The sequence below is a fragment of the Ambystoma mexicanum genome, chromosome 7q (genome assembly GCF_040938575.1).
Source record: "Ambystoma mexicanum isolate Mex_15411 chromosome 7q, UKY_AmexF1_1, whole genome shotgun sequence".
Lineage (NCBI taxonomy): Eukaryota > Metazoa > Chordata > Amphibia > Caudata > Ambystomatidae > Ambystoma > Ambystoma mexicanum.
The window spans coordinates 1,018,837,436-1,018,843,435 of NC_090941.1; the positions used below are offsets into that span (position 1 = coordinate 1,018,837,436).

The 6,000-nt window shown below is 46.6% G+C and overlaps 1 protein-coding gene across 1 annotated transcript in view; it reads right to left on the reverse strand.

Moving 5' to 3' along the window:
• The window catches only part of ARAP1 (ArfGAP with RhoGAP domain, ankyrin repeat and PH domain 1), a 2,533,956-nt gene extending 2,529,310 nt beyond the window's left edge, over positions 1-4,646 (reverse strand). The window contains exon 1 of the mRNA XM_069640262.1: positions 4,591-4,646. The gene's annotated coding sequence lies outside the window, so the exon portion shown is untranslated. The remainder of the gene's footprint in view (positions 1-4,590) is intronic.
• Between the last annotated feature and the right edge of the window lie 1,354 nt (positions 4,647-6,000).

Sequence of the window (6,000 nt, forward strand, 5' to 3'; positions counted from 1 at the left end):
CCTGTCAGACTCTTGCCAGTGAAGTAACTAGGCAGCAATGAGCCCACATCAATCAACGCGCCGCTGCGCTGAAGGCAGGACGGAGAGCACACTATCCAAGAAAACAAGGTGAGCTGTGGATCAAAGGGAAGGGTTGGACCCCGGGGAAGGAGGGCTTCAAGCACACAGAGACAATAGGGAGTTAAACTCTATCAATCCTGTGGTTAAGGCCCAGTCTCCAGTCGAATAGCCTCCAGGGAAGGGTTTGAGGTCGTAAGAGGTCAGAACAGGCTGAGTGACGTCCCCGTGGATACCAGGTGAGCGTTACAGTTTCGGAGTGTCATCAGCGGCTGAAATCTTTCAAAATGAGATCCACCTGGTAATTAAGCATATTCCAAACTGCTTAAATTACAGTGATGACATCCTAATATTTGGCACCACTCAGGACACCCATGATGATACTCTCAGAAGAGTATGCATGGCGCTCGAAAATGCACAGCTCACGCTCAACCCGGATAAGTGCGAGATCAGCAAATCTACCCTAAAATTCTTTGGACTCATATTTTCAAACAACGGCCTGCAACCGGATCCAGAAAAGGTACAAGCATTGGTGGAAGCCCCCACCCCCACGTCAACATCTGCAGTATGCTCTTTCCTAGAAATGGCTAGTTACTGTACGAGCTACATTCAGGACTTTGCGTCAGTAAGCACACCTCTCAAACTACTCACGTGGAAGCATCAAGAATTTCACTGGTCCAACGAATATGAGGAAGCCTTCCAGGAAATTAAAAAACGCATTGCGTCGGCCTGCTGCATGGCATACTCTGACCCCGACTACGACACGGATCAGGACCAGGAGCGCCACCGAACTCCCCAAGAAGCATAGTGGCATATGCGAGTCGCAGCCTATCAACGACCGAATGTGCCTATTCTCAACCAGAAAAGGAAAGCCTAACAGTCACATTTGCATGCGAACATTATCATCTATTCTTATATGGGCACCCTTTCACTATCATCACGACCATCAAGTTCTCACCACCATATATGGCAAACCCACTGCCAAAATGCCTCCACGCATAGCTAGATGGGGACTGATATTACAGGAATACTCTTTCAAGATCATTCACCACCCGGGCAAAGACAACAACCCAGCTGACTTCCTGTCCAGACATCCACTTCCGGTTCAAGACGAACGTCAATCAATCAAAGCAAATCAATACATCAGCTACCTCATTGGAAATGCGCTCCCAAAATCTATTTCAGCAGCTCAACTTATCGAAGCCACACAGAACTATCCATTACTCCAGACAGTTCAGGAATGCCTGAAGTCCGGCCCATGGTACGTGAAGAAAAATCATGGACACAACCTATCGTCAAAAGAAAGGTTTGCACACCTTCAAACTTATCAGGCACACGCTATCCACATCGTCTGATGGCCTACTATTGAAGGAAAACAGACGTGTCATCCCCTCATGTCTGCAAGAACGAGTACTAGACATAGCTCACTCGGGACACCGGGGGTGGTGTCTACAAAGTGACAACTCAGAACCAAAGTATGGTTCCCCATAATGGACGAGAGGGTAGAATCACTCCTGAGCAAGTGTCTTGTATGCCAAGCCGTCGCACCACGTGCTTTCCCAGAACCACTGAAACCGTCAGAAATGCCACCGCTAGTATGGGAAGAATTGGCCATTGATAGGTTTGGTCCACTGGCAAATGGCAAGTATGCACTTGTGATCATTGATGTAATGTCTCGATTTCCTCAAGTCCACCTCATTCACTCCACAAGTGCTCAGGCAGTAATACCAGCACTAGACAAAACATTTGCAGACTATGGAATACCATTGATCATAAAATCGGACAATGGACCACCTTTTAGTGGACATGACTTTGCCATGTTCGCAGAACATTTAGGTTTCCAACATAGAAAAATCACGTCACTATGGCCGCAAGCCAATGGAATGGCAGAAAAGTTCATGAGCAATCTAAAACGGGCTCTATAAATCTGTTCCATCACCAATGGGTCGTTCATGCAAGCCATCTTCACTCTGCTGCGCAAATACAGAAATACGCTGCATAGCTCAACAAGTGAGTATCCATCAGCATTAATGTTTGGTCGAATCATACGTACAACCCGCACGCTGCTCTCCCCACCACCTACTTCGACAGTGCACAGGCGAAAGATAAGACAAGCAAGATGAAGATGAAGGAATACGCAGATCACCGGAGACAAGCAAGACCAAGCCTCATTCAAGTGGCCGACCAAGTACTGGTCAGACAAAACCAAAACGCCAAGGACACTCCGGCATTCAGGCCCGAACCCATGACTGTAACCCACATAAATGGATTCATGATCACGGCAACCAGTCCCCAAGGGACCATCACACGAAATTCATCGTTCTTCAGGGCTCTTGAAGGAGACCAACAACTTGTGGACACTACAGTGGACGCCACTGACGAGTCTTCTGACATAGACTCTGAATGGGAAGATGACGGAGACCCAGACGACAGCGACAACACCAGCTCACATGCGCCCCCGCTCACACGCAGTCCGTCGCGGAGGACAATACGCAAACCGTCTCCCTGGATAGAAGAAATTTATATTAAGCAAGGGGGAGATGTCATGTCTTTTTCTGTTATTAGTGTGGTTTGTGCTAAGGAGCAGAGTCTCCTTTCTGTTGCACTGATTGTTGTGGGCTGCGTCCCATGTGAGAAGGAAGAGGCGAGACTACCGCCAAAAGTTCAGTTGATGTTTGAATTAAATCAAGATCAGACGTGACTTACCTGCCTCTATGATTTATTGATTCCTGTTATTATTGCATGCGGTTTGACTTGCCTTAAATGCTGAGTAATATCAGTAGCAGACAATGAAAGGCTCCAGCAGATTGGCCTTACGTGCAGCGTCTCTCAGATGACAGGCTTCCATTAGTGGAATTCATTCATGTGGGATGCTCCCTGCAAGCAACTCATTTCCGTTTGAAGCTACATGTGCTGCATTGGAATTTGGATACTAACTTGGACCTGTTCCTTCCATGATGATGCAGCAGAGAATATGTATATTAATATCTACTAAGACAAAACCAGGTCCTGCATCTCCAATAATCAGCCTATTATCGAAATTAAATTGGCCTTGATAAAGACCAAGGAGGGTCGAAACACGTGTTGGCTGGTGAAAGAATTTTGAACTCACTAACAACTGACTATTCATTACAATTCAAACAACCACGCATTTGAATCACGTTCTCACCTGTGATGCTGCCCCTTTAAGGGCTTCACGCACGCACCAGAGTGACGTTGCACTCCGCAACATGCAGTATAAATAAAGGGGGCGTTTCCCGGCTGCACAGAGCGACCAGGGAGCCCGAACTGGAAAGACATATCTGGTATGTTTTTGTCAGAGGTGGGGCTCACGGTCTTCCGCAAGGGCGCGGGGACAACATACTACTTCACCCAGCGCAATGTTGTTATGTCCTGGCCTGGGGACGCCAGGACATAACAAATATATCAAGGGTTTCCACGTATTTACTTTTGCTACAGTCCATAGTATTACATTGATATAAATATATTACAAGTAAACTAGCACTGTGAAAATAAAAAAAGAGCTAACTATGAAAGCAACTGGAAAGCTCTCATTTTCCCCAATCCCACGCGTGTGAAATTCATCCAGCCACATTTTTTTCCTTGGACTTTCTATTTTAGTAATTTCCATTTTAAAACATATCAATACAAATTCCAGAATTTCAAGAAAAAAACTGGGACAGTATGACTTTCTCTGTACGGTACTAGTTATGTGAATGGACTCGAAAGCTAATGAAACTACCAGCCCTGCATATTTTCAGTTAGTCCACTAAAAGTTGTAAAAACTTGGGACTTTGCTTGGTATGGAGAATTGTGAAAATGCGGAATTCTGAAGTTCCTAATTTTCAATAGCAGCAGGGAGAAATTTACTCAGTATGCACCCATTTTACAATGGCAACCGGAGTGACGGTTGAAGTAAACGCCTTCCCCAATCTATGTGTATATAAAAAGTAATTAGACAGTTTTAATTGGAAAGTCAGTGAGGCAACAATTAACAATTCATTAAAAAAAAGTCTAATAAAATGAAAAATACATAAGAAAACATTCAAATAAGCATTTAGTGCAAGACTATCCAGAAGCCCCATTTCATTGTGACACTTTCCTTCAATCTGCCAACAGCACTTATCTTTGTGTGACTTCAAGGACCATACATGTTAAAATGAGACAAGCAAAACTACAAGTTACAGAAGGCAAAGTGCATGACTCGCTGTTGAGCTGCGTTTCTAATGTCGCCCTACTGCCCCACGCGGGCAGGTGTAAAGGCGTTTAACTGCCGTATTCTTTTTTGGCTCCCACAGAAACAAGATATGTTCGAGCGAGTGCGCGTCCAAAAGCCCTGCCTTCCTCCGCCACTCGCAGCTGATCAGCAGGAGCTAAAAACTTCCCCTCCCAGCTTCTGTTGTAAACCCACCAAATTCAATAGCACTCTCTAGAAATGCCGTCTACAAAGTTCTGGAGCTCTCGGTTGCGTTCCATCGGCATCGTTAAACAAACAGTTTACTTTGTTTAAACGTTACAAGCGCGCGCACTGACCTGCGCATAGCCGCGGCGGGCCGGTGGCCTCTTTCCCTGTGACGGTTGTTGACGGACTAATCCAAAATAACAAAGAAAGGGGGGGGGGGCAAGGAGCGAGTCGCATCTTGGGATCTCAGCAGTAACCAGCGCGAGCAGCGCTAGCCCGTTGCTGGCGCATCTGCATGGTAGGACCTCGTGATAATTGATGACCGCATATTTAACATTTTATTGGTCTGTTTAAAAATACCATTCGCTTCGGCAACTCCTCCCTGCCAGTGGTTAATGAACGGCGCCAAGGTTACATTCTGACCGACTATTATGATGGAAAATACCAAGGGCTAATTGAGAGGGAACTTGGCCAGGGGTCAGTGTTCATTCTTTTGCAGGATCCACAAGTCTTGTTGATATGTTCTGTGGTAGAGTGAAGAGTGGGAAATCTTGGTTGACTGGGCTAACTACACATAGCTGAGGGTGCCCAGATTTAAAAAGTAAAAAAACGGGACAGGGCAACTAACATGAAAGTATGGCTAACTCTTGAAAGTGGCTGTCAAGGCACTACACTTTAGTAGCGTTTGGAGGAGAGGGGGGTTTCAGTGTTACTGTTCAAAGAAACACCTAATATAATTCATATATCACAAACTAACACTATCTAAAGTTGTAAAATGCAGCATTTCTTCTGTGTGAGATTGTGCATTCATGGCTGCCAGCGCATGATTTGTAACGCGCCTATACACAAGTGTTTCAAGGGGCGACAAGGCAAGGAAGGGGGAACAGAGGGGGGGACAGAAACAACAATCCTACTAGGCCAAGTGACATTGAGATCGCGCAAGTGCAGGGGAGCGGGTTTTGCCAGGGGAATGGGGAGGTGGCAGTGCTGTGCATGGGATCAACACAATAACAAGAGGTGCGGCCAGCAGGTGGCAGCTGCAAGGGTAAGTGCAGACAGCAGGTGTGCAAAAGTGCAGATAGGGGGACTGTAGGGTTAAAGATACAGTCCAAAGTGCAAGGTTTGCCTGGAGGCAGTGAGGCAACTGGGCGGATAGGGACCTGGGCCCGAAATCAGAGTGCAGTATCAGAAGGAAAATCAGCAGGAGAGAGGACGAGAGAAGGCAGAAGCAAAGAGGAAGATCTTGAGGTGCTTCTGGAACCGAAGATGGTTCTCCTCGAGTTTCAGAGAGGCAGGGAGGCTGTTCCAGAGGGAGGCCCCAGCCGAAGAAAGAGATCTACCACCAAATCGTTGCTTGGAGAAGCGACTGACCCTGCAGGAGTTGGAGGTGAAGGAGCGAAGAGCTCGAGTACGAAGGTATTTACAAAGAGAGAGCTGGAGGTATTGAGGACTCAGGCCCCAGAAGGCCTTGTGGACAATGCAGAGGGTCTTGAACTTAATCCTTGCAGCGGCTGGGAGCCAATGCAAAGATTTCAGTGCTG